Below are 17,028 nucleotides of genomic sequence, written 5' to 3'. Positions count from 1 at the left end.
AGTAGCTGGGATTACAGGTATGCACCACCACGCCTGGCTAATTTTATGTTTTTAGTAGAGATGGGGTTTTGCCATGTTGGTCAGGCTGGTCTTGAACTCCTGACCTCAGGTTATCCACCTGCCTTGGCTTCCCAAAATGCTGGGATTACAGGCATGAGCCACCACGCCCGGCCGGTGAGCACAAATTTCTAACTTAGGTAAGTAATGATGTTATTAAATTAGAACAGAAAAGGACTGCATAAAATAGAGATGTGAAAACATTCTTAAAACAAAATCTAATTGTAAGGTATTAATCAGTTTCCTTTCTAGAGTGCTTCCCACACTTTTCATTTTCTTAACTTGGATGGGAATTGTATTCATATTTCTTTCAATGTAAATGTAACCCATGTTTATTATAGAAATTTATTCACTTAAGCACTGACTGAAATGTCTATTATGGGCCTGGGACTGTGCTCTGTAAGTATTGGAAACACAGTGGTGCACAGATGATGAAATCAAAAGAAAATGTACCTCAGACACCATATTACCACATTTTATGTATTCTCTTACAGCTTTTTTGTCTGGATATTTTTGGTTTATTTGTTTTCTATAGTTTTGTATACTTGTACTCACATAGTATATATAATATTGTGTGTGTATATATATATATATATATATATATATATATATTTTTTTTTTTTTTTTTTTTTGAGACGGAGTCTCGCTCTGCCACCCAGGCTGGAGTGCAGTGGCCGGATCTCAGCTCACTGCAAGCTCCGCCTCCCGGGTTCACGCCATTCTCCTGCCTCAGCCTCCCGAGTAGCTGGGACTACAGGCGCCCGCCACCTCGCCCGGCTAGTTTTTTGTAGTTTTTAGTAGAGACGGGGTTTCACAGTGTCAGCCAGGATGGTCTCGATCTCCTGATCTCATGATCCGCCCGTCTCGGCCTCCCAAAGTGCTGGGATTACAGGCTTGAGCCACCGCGCCCGGCCTAATATTGTATATTTTTTCACTACAAAAACATTTCTGCAAATTATTGTAAACTCTTCACAAATATTTTCTATGACAAGCTATTTCCATGGGAGATGTAAAAGTTTACTTGTTAAATACATAAGCTGTTGTAATTATATCTAATGCTGCAAAGAGAATTATTGGGTTAAATGGTACGTTGACTTTAAAGGCATGCAAATTGTTCACATGCTTTCCAAAAGGGTTAAACCAATTTAGACTGCCAGTGGAAATAAACGGACAAGCACATTTGATGGCACCCTCACCAGCAAAAACATCATTAGAAAAATACTTTTGCTAACTCAAAAAGTTAAAAAAAAATCAATCACTACATCTTAAAATTTCACTTCTTCAATTACCTGTCAGGGAAAAACATTTCCCTTATGCTTGTATCTGCATTTCCTCTTTAGTAAATGAGCCCAACTTCTCAAATTCTTTGCTCATTCATCCATATAGGTCATGGTGCTTTTGAAAGTACTTGTAGTAAAAATTTAAAGACAGACATCTATTGAGTTTTTGCAGAACTCTAATTCTGGTACGTACATCTTTTAATTTGTTCACTTGTATGGGGGTTGCGGGGAAAGGAGGTGAGAGAGTTTTTTTGTGTGTTTTTTTTTTTTTAAGATAGGGAGTCTTGCTAGCAGGCTGAATTTGAACTCCTGGGCTCAAGCAGTCTTCCTGCCTCAGTCTCCTGAGTAGCTTGGACTAGTGGGGCACTTTGCCATGCCCCAATATTTTATTTGAGGGTCAAACGAATGATCTTTCCCCTTTTGAGTACTTAAAATTCTTGAAGCTTTGGAAGGTATTTCCCCATTCACATAAATATCTTTTTAAAATGACACTAGGCATAAGAATACTCTTTTTCAATTTACTCTTCAACTTACCTAGACTTTATTTTGGTATGTAAGATGAAATAAAGATTCAAATGTCTATTTTCCTAAGTATTTAATACTCTCAAAAACATTAATACTAAGTCTTCCTTTTTCTCCTAATTTCTGATGACTTCTTTATCATATTTAGAGTGTTTCTGGGATCTCTATTTCCTTTTACCAACTTTACTATCAATGCGTATGCCAGTTTTCAACTCTTTCATTTACTCTAATTGTACTGTATATTTTGATAGCTAATAAGCCACAGGGTTAGCCCTCTGTCCTTCATTTTCCACTCAAAAGATACCTCACTTTTATCTGTTTATAGTTTCTCAGACAAAATTAAAAATTACCTTGCTAATTTCTCAAACACATTTTTTTTTTTTAAAGAAGAGAATTAGGCTAAACCTGTAATTTAATGAGAAAAACGGGTATCTGTAATTGTTGGACTTCCCATTCAGGAACATGATATTCCTTTCCCTGTACCCTCCAACATCCCAGTAGAGTTTTAGGTTTCTTCACATTGGCTCATTTATAATTTTATATTTTCTGTTACTGTTCTAAATGGTTTTCTGTTTTCTAAACAATTACTGCTATCATAAGGAAGAACTATTGATTTTTAAATATTTGCCTTATATCTGTTTACTCTATAATTCTTATTCATTCTAATAATTTCTCAGTTGCTCTTGGTTTTCCTAGGAATGAAATACTATCATACTAGGCTGGGTATGATATTATGTCTAACTTAGGCATGTAATCCCAACACTTTGGGAGGCTGCGGTAGGCGGACTGCTTGAGCCCAGGAGTTCAAGACCAGCCTTGGCAACATGCGATATCCCACCTCTACCAAAAATACGACAAATTAGATGGGTGCGGCAGAGTGTGACTCTACAACATGTGTTTAGATAATGTGTTTATCTACAAGTAGAAATTATCCTTAAAATGCAAAGATGGCTTAATATGGCCACAAGAAACTATCATTCGTGCATGTGTATTCTCTTTGATACGTGTGTACGTATACACAAATTCACACTGTTTTAAATACATGTATTATATATATTGCATATGTAACTTTATGTTTTAGATTTCTGTATATTTCATAGAGATAAAATGTATATTTCTGTAAAGGTGATATATAAAAACTATATACATTGTACTTTAAGAGTAATTAAAGAGATTTTTCAAGGAAAACCTTGACCGTACAATCACAAGGTATGTTTGTGTTGTTTACCATTATATACCCAGGGTCTACCACATTGTCAATTATAGGGTATACTGAATAAACAGGAAATAATGTTTAATCACTCAGCTACTTCTTTAAAAAATATAAATACACATATAGTGACATTTTCTCAGTCCAAATTCTGAAGGCGCTTTTGAAAAATCTGTTTCATTCCCCAGATAAATTACTTAAGTCATATTAGAACAATATGGAAATTGAATATTTGGAATTACAACGATCTCACAACATCTGGTCCTATGACCACTGGAATTTCTGTTATTTCTTTATTATTACTACTTTTTGAGACAGTCTCATTCTGTCACCCAGGCTGGAGTGCAGTGGCATGATCTCAGCTCACTGCAACCTCCAACTCCTGGGTTCAAGCGATCCTCCTGCCTAAGCCTCCTGACAGCTGGGATTACAGGTACACGCCACCATGCCCAGCTAATTTTTTGTATTTTTAGTAGAGACAGGGTTTTGCCATGTTGGCCAGGGTGGTCTCGAACTCCTGATCTCAAGTGATCCACCCGCCTCGGCCTCCCAAAGTGCTGGGATTACAAGCGTGGCATGGCCCAGCACTTCCTGTTATTTATGTTTCTTTCTCCTATCTGTTCTGTTGTATGTCTATGGATGTGCTAAAGGAAATTCAACGATACTAGGCAGAATTTACTTTATAAAAATACTGAGCAGGTTTCTGTTACCCCCTTTGCCTAGAGAGAAGAAGACAGAAAATGTAAATAAGGTGACAAATCTATGTGTTACTTTCACCTCCTTATGGAATAATCACTCGCTTTGTGCAAACACTCAATTTTTGTCCTACCTGCTCTGTGTGGAGAAGCAGCACTTCCCTCCAGGCCTTGTAATGAGAAGTGTACCCTGAGCCTCCTGTGCCATTCTTGTTAGCTGGACAGAAGACATTGCTACTGGGCCAAGAAGACTTGATCTCTCTTACACCGGGGAAGAAGAGAAGGTCTGATGCAATGAAATGGGACATTTGCTTATAATTCTAGATCAGAACCAGAATAGTAATTTGCCTACTAACTATGTAACATTGAACAAATCACTGGTTTGTGAGCCTGAAAAGTTGGTACTAAACAGCTAGTAACTGAAAGGGATATTTCTGGGATGCCATGTTCTAGAAAGGAGCATGTGCAAAAAAACATAGTCTGAGATTGTACAGAATTGACATTTTTCTTGAAAAATCTCAAGTCATCCATAAAGTACAATGTATGTGGTTTTTGTATACCACATTGTACAAAATTGTGTTTTGCACAAAGATATAATGCACATACAGCAATCTAGAACAATAAAACTATATATGCGATATATAAAATATGTGTAGAATTTAAAAGGGTGTAGGCTTACATGTGGGGTGCACACGTGTGTATATCAAAGAGACTACATGACAGTCTCTTGTTGCCACATCTGCAGGCCACACTGGAGACCTATACAATTGCTCAGCAATCCCAAACAGCAGTTTCTCTTCCAGCACAGGGTCAAACTGCTGTTTCTTCGGCTGGGCACTACAGGCTGGATATTAGAGGCCATGTTGTACGAACATTACATGTCTGAATAACAGAATCACACTCAACACAGCAAAATGTACATACCTAGACCTAGGCACTGAGACCAACTGAAGGGACGGCAAATTCTTATCTTTAAGCACCTATCTACTTTGAAGCAAAAGCTCAGTAGTGAGACGTGATTTGTAATATTTACATTAGTTACATGCTGCATAACAATGTTTTGGTCAACTATGGACTACATATACAACAGTGATCCCGTAAGATTAATGGAGCTGAAAAACCTCTCATCATTTAGTGACATCATAGCTGTAGTAACATTGTAGCGCAATTACTTTACTTTTTAAAAAATCTAGTGTAGCCTAAGGGTGCAGTGTTCATCAAGTTTACAGTAGTGTGTAGTAATGTCCTGGGCCTTCACATTCACTCACCACTCTCTCACCAACTCACCCAGAGTAACTTCTAGTTCTGCAAGCTTCACTTACGGTAAGTGCTTTATACATGCATACCATTTTTTAAATCTTTCACACTATATTTTACTGTACCTTGTCTATGTTTAGATATGTTTATATATACAAATACCATTGTGTTACATTTGCCTATGGTATTCTGTATAGTAATAAGCTGTACTGGTTTGTAGCCCAGGAGTAACAGGCTGTACCAGACAGCCTAGGTGTTTAGTAAGTTATACCATCTACGTTTGTGTCAGCACACTATGTGGTATTTGCACAATGATGAAATTATCTAATGATGCATTTCTCACAACATATTGCCACTGTAAAGCTACACATGACTGTATTATTTTTGTCACGTTTTTATGTTTGACTGAGTAGGTACAGTTGATTTCACGTAAAATAAATGAGATTCCACTGTACTAATTAGATGTGAGACTTCATTTTCCCAATCTTGGAAATGAAGTGATTACATGTGTATCAAGGTGTTATTGTGAGGAATAAGGGAGGCAGCATATACGAAGTCCATAATGTTCCCCCTCCTCAGATTTATATTAAAGTTGGGGTTTGTGGGAATTCAAAATATATACATTTATATGTACACATAGAAAAATCCAGAAAACTAATTCCATGGGTTTCAACTATAACTCTTTGTGATGTCATTTAATAATAAGTAATAAATTTTTAACTTCAATGCCTAAATCAGCCATAATCCCATACTATGGAAACAAACTCTTGGTCAGCACCAGGGCAATCCAATGTCATGTTATTTTTTCATTGTACATATCACCCCCTAAAACAGACAAAATTACATGCAGTTTTACATGTACAAAAAAGTTTGGAAGCATGCTTAATAAAAATCATTCTTCAAAGCACACAACAATGAAAACAGTTACAACAAAAATCGCAGATAATTTCTAAAGAAACCTCCATATATATTAACAACAACATATGTAGTTTTTAAAGTGTGTAGATTTTACTGTTATCCTGGTATATGAGAAATTCAGACCATGAAATCATCAACTTTAGAAAAATAAGTTACCTTGCATGACCATCAAGAGCAGTCTAGCCAAAACTGCTAAAAAGCAAGAAGAAAACATAAACATATACACATTTTCCATAAACTTAAATATGAGCGAATAGTCTCATTTACATAAAGTAGTAATAACAGTACTAAAACCAGGTAGACAATACCACAGAAACTTGTATCAGTGGCATCACATAGCTATTTGGTAATTAAAGGCAAAAACTTAGAGATTGAACTTACGGAAATAATTAAAACACATGGTTGCTTTCCTTATTTTTACGTAAATGACTTGTAAAGTTTACACATGTCCATTGAGTGTCCTAGGTAACAAACAGAATGATACACAAAAGAGTTAAATATTATATTCAATAAAGACTTCATAGCAAGTAGAATGGACAAACAAGATACAAGCAGCTTGAAAACAGGACGCGAGATTTCTTTAAAAGCTTTGTAATATAAGGACTATGTGACAATATGACACAACTCTTGTCTTTAGTGCATGAAAAAAAGATGAGAAAAAAAGACAAGACAGGGAAAGGAAATATCCAGCAGCACAAAACAAATACTGCTTCAATGGTAGGGTGCTATTAAGGTAAGTGCTGGGAATTCGAAGATTCCAGGAATGGACAGGGAAAATCAATCCACGGGAAGCACAGACTAGATGTGAAAAATGTACATTCATTTACTTAATTCCTTCTATCCATTAATTCCTCATCCTATTAAACTAAATATCCATCTGCTAACTTCCCTTAGGATTAGGTATGAAATAGCATTCAGATTCCTAGAGCTAGAATGAAATTTTGTTAAGTTTTAACAAATAAAAAGCAAGCAGTATTGTAAAGAACTGAAAACTACTCTACACTTGTTTGAAGGCAAACTTAACTGTCCACTATCCAGAAATTGGATCCACTAGCAAATTCTTGGAAGGGACAGATTCAATTCACTTCATGTTAAAGCCCCCAAATAAATGGAAAAATATAACATGGTTCTTACTCTCAAGGAGTTCACAGATACTTAATGAGTGCTTACTATGTACGAGGCACTTTACTAAATGCTTTCAAGTATTATTTATTTATCCTCATTACAATATTGTGATGTAGGTAGTTATTACCCCTCATTTACAAATGAAGAAATATGTATTACCCGAAGAATATTTAACGGGATAAATAACTTGCCCAAAGTTACAAAACTAGTAATCTCAATAGTCTGCCTCCAGAGAACATGCTCTTAACCATTATGAGACATATTTAGGAAAAGGCAAGGAAAATTAAAGAAGTCTACTACACCGACCATATTTTGTGGATTTTCTAAGACTATCCTGACTGCAAATATCCTGTCCCATTGTTAGATTACATACCTCAATTTTGATTGGTAAAAAATTAGTTTTAGAGTAAACGAACATATATGTCTGATATTTATACCAAACAAACAAACAAGACCATAGCAAGATACATTTAGCTGTGCTTTAGCAGTTATACACTGGTAGATTTACTCAAAATGATTTAGAAGAAATCTGGAGTCTCATAATATCACTAAGAAATCTGAAAGCTGGTCATTTCTGGTGAAGAAAAAAAAACAAGTCTCTACACTGTAAAATTACTAATATTTTAAACTGTTTTGAGCTTTACTACTACTGTTATTATCAAGACAAGTATAGAAACTGCTTTGAAAAAGTCATGTTCAACTTTTACAATTGGTATATACTTAGAAAAAAGAATACAAATTTCACTTTCATAAATACCATAAGATGCTGCCTATCATGGTCTCAACTGCAAATAATAGTAGCCATTAGATTTTAAGAAAAGCTTCATAAGGCACATAACTTTAAAATGACATTACTATGCATTGATATTTATACATATAAAAGTTAGGGTTCCAAAATGCAATTATTTCCTTTCCCTGCTGTCATGTATGGTTTCATTTCAGATTGGAGTTTATAAGTAGTGTCTAATTTCAATATTTTTTCCACAAATTTTCCCATTAATGCTGCTTTGAATTTGATAATATACTCCATAAATCTATATTCACAAAATAGCGGCTGACTTAGCAAAAAATTCCAAGGATGTTTAGCTTGCCAAAGACGTTAACCTCCTAAGAGAAAAATACAGTTCAGTCACTGTGGGGCTAAAGGCAGTCAGTAGTTTTGAAATACAATAATATTTTCAGGTCTAGACCTGCCATAAGTCCATCATGAAAAAGAACTTGGAAAAGCAAGAACTCTCAAAAAAAAGCAAGCCGCAGAAATATGCTTAGCTTGTTGAAAAATGAGTACATCCTCAAAATAACTCTAAATAATATCTCATTACCTGAGCAGTGTGCTGGTTAAAAAATATTCAAAAGTTGAAGGTAATTTGAATATTAACAGAAACAATAAGTCAACGGCATAAACATCACTGCTTTCTGATCACAAACAATGATTTCTGTCATCTTTCCACATACTTGTCTAGACAACTGAGGACAGACCTAGAAAAAAGAGGCTTACCATGCCTACAGATTTATGTTTCTAAGATTAGAACGCACTTTTTGAAAACCATCTAGAGGGATGAGTTACCAAGGGAAATTATGGAACATACTTTCCTAGAAGTCTTTAACAAGTAAGGATGCTGGCCAGTGGCTATTAAGGGTGCTGTGACAAGTCTGCTGGCCTTTATAATCCTAGCAACTGGTGTGCAGTAGATGATCTACTCTCAATGTCTGGCAGTCATTTAATTGCTCCCAGTGCCAGTAACCAAAATGACCACACCTGTAGAAATTTATTCTCCAAAGTCACTAATGGTTTCAAGAAAGGGGGGAAAAATCCTTCCACTCCATTCTTTTCCAATGGCAGCTTTTCTCTGCCACAGAATTTCACACAAGGGCCTTTAAAATATGTGCAAATTTATAAACAGGCAGACAAAATGATCTTAGCTTCTGAAAACACAACAAACTGAGATAGACTGTCTTCCCTCTAGGGAGTAATTTACTTACTCTTCCCTGAAATAAAAAATAGACTTTAACATACTAGGAATCTCAGCATTTGGGAGTTGTAAAGAACCTTAGAAATCTTGCAGGTGAAGAAACAGGCTCTGAAAGGCCAAGATCTTAGGCCAAACAGCTAGTTAACAGATGAATGGAGAAACCGTGTTTTCTGATTCGTGATCGAATTTTTTTTTCACCACAGCACACAGCCTCTCTGTAACCTAACAATCTTTGCCGAAATGTCTCCACATATCAATAGAAATAGGCAACTAATTAATAACTTATAGAAAAGTGTTTCTTATATACAGTTTTCCCTTGGTATCTATGGGAAATTGGAGATTGGGTCTAGGACTCCTGTGGATACCAAAATCCATAGATGTTCAAGTCCCTTATATAAAACAGGGTAGTTGTTGCATATAACCTACTCCTGTGTATTTTAAATCATCTCTAGATTACTTATAATACCTAATACAATGTAAATGTTATATAAATAGTTGTTGTACTGTTTTGTTTGGAAATAATGACCAAAAAAAACTGTATATGTTTAGTACAGAAATAACTATCCTTTTTTTCCTAATATTTTCAATCCGTGGTAGGTGGAACCCACAGAGGCAAAACCCACAAATACAAAGGGCCAAATCTGTGCTCAATAAATGATCAGCTAAGACTGGCACACAGCAATTTATCTGCTTTTCAGATAAAGCATATGGCTCCTGATAGAAATATAAGAAAGTACTTTTATTTCTAAATGTGATTCTGTTTCACAAAGATCAGTGTTTACTGATCACCTACATTGGGGCACTACACTATGTGCTAAGGATACAACAATGAACACAACATGGTCTCTGCCTGTTCAAAAACATATGCCTAAAATCCTCTTCAAAATAGTGCCTTATATTTTTGTTGTACTTATAAGACATATTTGTTCATTGAGCCTTGCTAACTCCTGGTGAGTTAGGAGAGTTATGATTAGAGCAAAATGATTCTATCCCTATGCAGTTTTTTTTTTCACATCACAACACTGACTTCCTTGGCTTCTACTACACAAATACTTAAAATCTGAAGTGTACCTGACAGGCATAGTCTGTAAGAATTCTTACAGATTTTAAAAATCCCTCATTTATTTCAAATGGCAATGCCGGCCATTATACAGACCCCTTGGTAACAATCACAATAATATACGAAAGTTGCTAAAACACAACCTCTTATAAATGAGTAAAATTTAAATTATCAAGCTAACTACCAAAGTGATATATCAGAATTGTCAGGCCAAATATGAAACATTATGCTTCTGTTAAATATAAATTTTAAATAATAATTAGTATGTATACATTTTTCCTAGTTTTATGCAACTTGTGATTATTTAAATTATCCCATTATGTTACTTAGCAAGCAACACATTATAATTCCTATTGTATCAATACAGAAAAAGACACAAAAATGTGTTACAATCTGCCCCCCACTATATACATATACAAAGTAGCAGTCTGAAGGGGAATTTAGTCCCTTAGGCCAGTGGTCCTCAACTTCTTGGGCACCAGGGATCAGTTTCGTAGAAGGTAATTTTTCAAGGGACTGGGGAAGTGTGGGGGCGATGGTTTGGGAATGAAACTGTTCCATCTCAGATCATCAGGCATTAGATTCTCATTAGGAGCGGGCAACCTAGATCCCTTGCATGTGCAGTTCACAATAGGGTTCGTACTCCTAGAGAATCTAACGCCGCTGCTGCTCCGACAGGAGGCAGAGCTCAGGCGGCAATGCTGGTCCCATTGCTCACCTCCAGCTGTGCAGCCTGGTCCCTAACAGGCCAGGGACAGGTACTGGGTCTGCTGGCCAGGGGGCTGGGGACCCCTGTTTTAGGCATCTAAACCAGAGCTCTCTAATACATATTAGAAACAGCTTCACTTTAAGAACTATTTGAAGAAAAAGATAGCTCTAAGCCACCACTTTTATTACAAACTTACAAACTTTTTATAGGAGTATTTTAACTTAAAACTCCCTGAACTATATAGGTAGAGAGGAAAAGAAAGAACACCTAAAAAGTCCTTAACCAGAATCAACTGATTCATATAATAAAGAATTAAATGTGAATAAGGTATATAGTGATAAAATATTAGTAGTATATCCAATAGCTGAGTAATCTTTTTGAATGATGGAAATCTCTAGCCTTGAAGCTGAATCCTCAGACTTTAACTATATATTGCCTCATATTTCTCTTTTATATCCTAACGCGTCAGTTTCCCCTATCCACAGTTTTTAATTTTTATTACAGTATTTATTCCAAATAAGTTACTTATAAAATTCACTTACACATAAACTTAAAGGAAAATTCAGGCGAGCAAATTTGATTCATACAAAAATAAGACTGGTAACAAGAAACTTCTGCAGAGCAAATGTTACAGGATGAGTATCCCTTATCTGAAACTCTGGAGACCAGAAATGTTTCAGATTTCAGATTTTGGAATATTTGCATATACATAATGAGATCTATTGGGGACCCACGTCTAAACACAAAATTCATTTATGTTTCACATACACCTTATACACACAGGCTGAAGGTAATTTAATACAATATTTTAAATAACTGTATGCATGAAACAAAGTTTGTGTACCTTGGACCACCAGAAAGCAAAGGTGTCAGGTGTAGAATTTTCCACTAATGGTCACATGTTGGCACTCAAGAAGTTTCAGATTTTGGAGCATATAAAATTTCAGATTTTCAGAGTAGGGATGTCCAACCTATATGACATTCTGCGTAAGTTTACTTTCAATATTACCAAATAAATAAAGGTGATATATATAACGCTATATTAAATTTTAAAATATGGTTCCCAAGTAGAGAAAAGTATCAACAACTTCAGTCTGCTGATATCTGTAACTGCTAATCTGACATTGAAAACATTATTTGTGCCTATCTTCTGGAATTAGTCCTGACCAGAAGACCAAATTCTCCTATATTTCTTGCATCACCTGAAAATTACTACATAATGATTCCTGATTTAAGGTTTGGTGAACAGAGATTTCACCAAAATCTTTGGATTTTCTTTTATAAATCATCCTTAATTTTAATTTGTTCCCATTTTTTAGAATGATGACGTCTGATGTTACTTATCTTTGGACATAGTGTAAATTCATCAGTTTAGACTCTACCCTCCCCCATATTATCATATATATATATATATATGAATAGCTTGGCACTTGCTATCCTCTCTTGGCTGAAACTTCCAGGCATAATTATTTCCCAAGCAGGCTGACTAACACCTGAGTGTTTGACAGTGGAATGGGGTTCTGAGAGACTGAAACCAAATGTCACAGCGTTTTTTGGTCCCTAATCACACCTGCAGTGCTAACAGTCAGCAGAGTGGAAAATAGGATTTATTACGTAAACTGTGTCCTTCTGTTATCTCAGATAAGTCCACTCATGAGATCTAACACCTCCTAAGGAGAAAGGAAATGAACATTTATTAACCACCTGATCCAGGTCAAGACCTCTCTTGGATCTACATTATCTCATTTAATTCAATAACTCTATTGAATAGTAATTACCCCCATTACAGATAAGAAAATCTGTCCAAAGTAGTCCTGCCAGTAAGTTGAAGAACTAAGTTTTGAACCGTGGTGCCTCAGATTCCAAAGCCAATACTGTTGATACAGAATTTTAAGGCTAGATCAGTGAGAACCACGTAGAGCATCTAGTACAATCCCTCTATACATGACACCCAAAGAGATTGAGATGTGTCCAAATGTCTGTGGTGAAACGGGAAGAATTCAAGTCTCCTTATTTCCAGTGCAGTACCATACATGATAATAATCTTCATTTTTTGTGTGTGTGTATCTGTCTGAGGTGGAATGCCACTCTATATATTTTATAACATTTCAACTGTCCCCAAATGAAATTCGTATGTGTGGCAATTTCAGGGTTGTACATTTTTAGTGACCAAAAATATTAAATGAAATTGGCAAGAATAAAAACTGGTGCTTATGAATCACTATATGTTTTAAAGAATTCTGTCTCTACTATATTTATTTGTTCAGTCAAGTGCTATAATTTACAGGCTACTATGCTTGGCAATAAAAATACAACTGTACAGTATATAAGACAGGAGTCCCTATCCTCATGGAATTTACAGCCTAATAGAGGATATGGACAAAGAAATAGGCAATTACAATGCAGTGAGGTTAATGCTATGACAGTGGGAGTACAAGATGCTATAGGAACAGGAAGCAGGGACACCTAACCCAGACTAGACTTTTCAAAGGAGGTGATGTGAAAGATGAGTAGGAGTCAACCAGTCAAGGAAGGAGAATGGAGTGTTCAAATGTCTCAGGAAGTACAAACTGTATTTGCACAGGAGAGTGTGTAAAAACCAAGGGAGCTGCAGGAGTAGGGAGGAGAAATAAACCTAGAGAAAGAAGCAAGGACCAAATCATACAGGTCCTTGACAGCCAGGGTTTTACATTCTTTTCTATTAGCATTTCCTGGTGAACTTCAAAACAAACAAAAACACAGATAACTGGGATCCATCTCAGGCCAATTGAATCACGATCTCTGGGGATGAGACCAGAGTACTTTTAAAAAGCTCCCTAGATTATTCTAATGTGTAGCCAGGATTGAAAACCACTGTTTATGATGTAAAGGAAATTAAATAAAGATATTACTGCAAATATGGGAAATGGAGATCTTCAGTAATTAAGCCTCCTTGGGCCCTAATTTCTTCAGTTCTATTAAAAAACAGGCTGGAGATTAGACGCAGCATGATACAGTGAAAGGAGTCGGCAAATGTTGGTTTTGTCAATGAGTCTGTCACCTGCCAACTGACTTCAGATTAGAATACCATTTCTTAGGGATAGTAATACCACTCTGTCTATGGCACTGTTAATATAGCTCAAGGTAAGTAATACTTAAGAAAAACTATTTGATAACTGTGCTAATAAAATGTAAACCATGACATTCTAAGACATATACTTCTAAAGCTGAATAATTTTTAAGATTGTAAATATTTTCACTGCAGACGAAATATTTTATAATGCTTAAGAAACACACTTCATTTAAAGAATCACCCGTCTTGGAATTCAAGATATAAAATAATAAAATAGAGAACTGATCCTTTTAATGCTATTGTACCTGCTCAAGAGATCAAATGGGATTAAATTACCTCTCTTCAAATAAACAGATCAACAGAGCAAGTGTCCTTTAAATGGTAATCGTAACTGTTTAAAAATCTTTAGTAAAGGGCACTTAGAAGAAGTGGCACACAAAGTAAACTGGTTTAGAGAAAAAGTTATTACAATCTACTTTATGTTATATATTATTTATAAGTTTAGGGGTTTTTTTGGTTTTATTTTTTAAGGGGATACAGATTTGGGATGGAGAGGACTTTATTCTGACAGCTATCAGAAAGGCTGTTCCATGCACAGAGCAAGTAAAGCCACTGCACTTTCACAGTCTCCCTTTTAAATATATCAAGGCCCATGACAATTTACACTTTCATGAAGCCATTTTTCAGTTTAAGTACAATATTTGTATTTAGTGACATCTCCTTAATGCTATAACCAATTTAGTTAAAAGTTTTAACCTTAAATAAAAACACTCTTTTACATTTATAGGTGTTTCATTTTTAATTATTTAAAACTGACAGGAATGTCTTTAAAACTTTACATGCACAATCATACAATATTAATATTCCTTTGCTTTCTTGTTATTTCCCCCATGATGCTATCACGATATGCTATCACTTTTTATCACCTTTTTTACGATTTTAATAGCAACGTACTCTATTTTGAAAAAGGACAAGAAACTTTTGAAAAAAGTTATGAAGTTTTATTTTGTCCTAAAATGTGAGATGAAAAAACTTAAGCAAAACACCAACACACACACACACACACACACACACACACACACACACACAGTCCTCCTCAGATAATTTTGGCTGATGACACTGCAGAACAGTTAATCTGATAATTAAAATTTTCCAGAACATGTGATATTTAGACAGAGATCTATGCTGTCAATCGAGCTTCAGTGCTTTAGTTAAAAGAAAAAAAAAAAAAAAACTTAAAACCTGAATACACAGACACATTAAATTGTTAAGACTGTAGTTGCTTTGAGAGCAAAGTGTTTCGATTTATCCAAACTAACTTAGCAACACGGTATTTTGAGTATTTTCCAGAAGTCGTCTTAAAACACGCAATCCAGCACATAAATTTTGTACGGTGCAATGTAAGCAAATACTCAGAAAAATTCAATTTCTAAGCAGGATAACATATGACCAATACTGCCCTCAGTGGTTCAAAAGTCGCAGTAGACATGATCCCCTGAGATAACCTGGAATTTACCTGCCCAAGTATTCTAAGGGGTTCTTCCCGGCCACACAAACTACGATTCAAAACATCGCTCCGAAAACCCAGGTCCTGCATGTGCACAAAGGCGCAGTGCTGGCATGAGGAAGCTTCACCAAGATGAAATCACAACTCTAATTCATTAAAGAATATGCAGACTGTTTTCTAGAAAGCCCCTCTTGTTGCGCTCCCTTTACCCTTTATTTAACTATGTAAATAGCCTCAATTATTGACATAAAAAAAATAGCTTTCGATTCCCACGTCTGGTAACATGGTTGGCCACCATCACTATTCGTTTAGCATCCTAAAATAAACCCCTCAAGTCGAGGTCAAAAACACGCCGGCTGAACATCTGGTGTTTACATAGCCCAATTCTGGGCCCTACCCTACCTTTCCGAGCCACTTAGGAGCTATGGAACAGGCATCACATAATACACTTAGTAAAGACACAAGTCACATGAGTCACTGTCTCAGGTCTATGAATGAAAGGTCTAAGCGTTTGTCTCAGCTAAAAGGAAAAAACAACCTCGAAAGGAAGGGTGGGAGGGGGAGCTGGGGAGTTGGGGGAGCGGTGTTCCTTCCATACCCCTGCCGGGCGATTTAAACCCAGTAAGAGGCAAACGCAGGGCCGCCAGGCTGGCGGGGCCGGAGTCCTCGGGCGTGACAGCCCCTCCGGAAAAGCTCGCGGTTCCGCGCCCGGGTGCCTTGCGCCGCGGTGCTCGCGGCAGCCCCTCCACCCGCCGGCTGGGTGGGCGTGCAGGGCGCGGGAGACGGAGCCACCGCGGCCGGGGCGGCGGCCCTGGGCGCACTTCCTCAACCTCCAGCCGCCCCGTCCCCAAAACTGGGAGTAGAAGGAAAGGAAGAGTGAGGCGGCAGCCAGAGAGAAAGGAGAGGGAGCGGCGAGCCCTCGCCTCTGCAGCTGGGAGAGGCCAGACGCAGGCGAGGGAGAGGGAGCGGCGATCGCAGGCGAACTCCGCCGCGGGCCGACGCTGGGAGACGACCAGCCCGTAGCCCCCGCCCAACACGGCGGGCGCGCCCGGGAGTCTCCGGCACCCACCCCGTCCCCATTCCCACCGCACCCGCTCCCGGCCAGTCCGCGCTCTACTCACGCTCGGGGCTCTTCCAGGCTCCGCGGCTCTAACCGCATCGGGTCCCAGCCCCGCGGGCGGCGGCGGCGGCGCCGAGGGAGAGGAGAGCGGGCGGCACGACCCCCGCCTCCCGGCCCCTCTCCCCCGCCGCTCCGGAGCTGCCCGGCCGGGCCCGAGCCCTGCCTCGCCGGCGGCCCCAGCCCCACTCCCAGCGGCCGCGGCAGCAGCAGCCCAAGACCTCAGCGGCCGCAGCGCCGGCACCGGAACTGCCGCTTTCTCCTTCTCGCTCCCTCTCCTGGCTAGCCCCCGCCACACGCCCCCGCCCCCGCCCCCGACTCCTTTCTCCGTCGCCCCTGTTTTTTTTTCCTTTTGTTTCCAGAATAAACTTTATTGGTCTCTTTTTCCGCTCACATCGTGTAAACAAACAACGAACTCTTCCCCACCCCCTCGGCTCCCCCCCTCCTCCGGCAGAGGAGGGTAAGAGCTGAGGAGGGGCAGGGCCTACAATTCCCCGGAAGCAGATGCGCACAGCAGCGGAAGTGAAATTGAGGCGAGGAAGAGCA

The 17,028-nt window shown here is 38.0% G+C and overlaps 1 protein-coding gene across 3 annotated transcripts in view; it reads right to left on the bottom strand.

The window, feature by feature from the left end:
* The window catches only part of PIK3CA (phosphatidylinositol-4,5-bisphosphate 3-kinase catalytic subunit alpha), an 86,976-nt gene extending 70,243 nt beyond the window's left edge, over positions 1-16,733 (bottom strand). The window contains exon 1 of one of the 3 annotated variants that reach the window (XM_050778307.1): positions 16,487-16,733. The gene's annotated coding sequence lies outside the window, so the exon portion shown is untranslated. Of the gene's footprint in view, positions 1-6,320; positions 16,011-16,486 lie in introns of those variants that run through there. The other 2 variants (XM_050778309.1, XM_050778305.1) reach the window with 2 other exon arrangements.
* Between the last annotated feature and the right edge of the window lie 295 nt (positions 16,734-17,028).

Source organism: Macaca thibetana, chromosome 2 (assembly GCF_024542745.1).
Source record: "Macaca thibetana thibetana isolate TM-01 chromosome 2, ASM2454274v1, whole genome shotgun sequence".
NCBI lineage: Eukaryota > Metazoa > Chordata > Mammalia > Primates > Cercopithecidae > Macaca > Macaca thibetana.
This window is presented reverse-complemented; position numbering and strand designations above follow the sequence as displayed.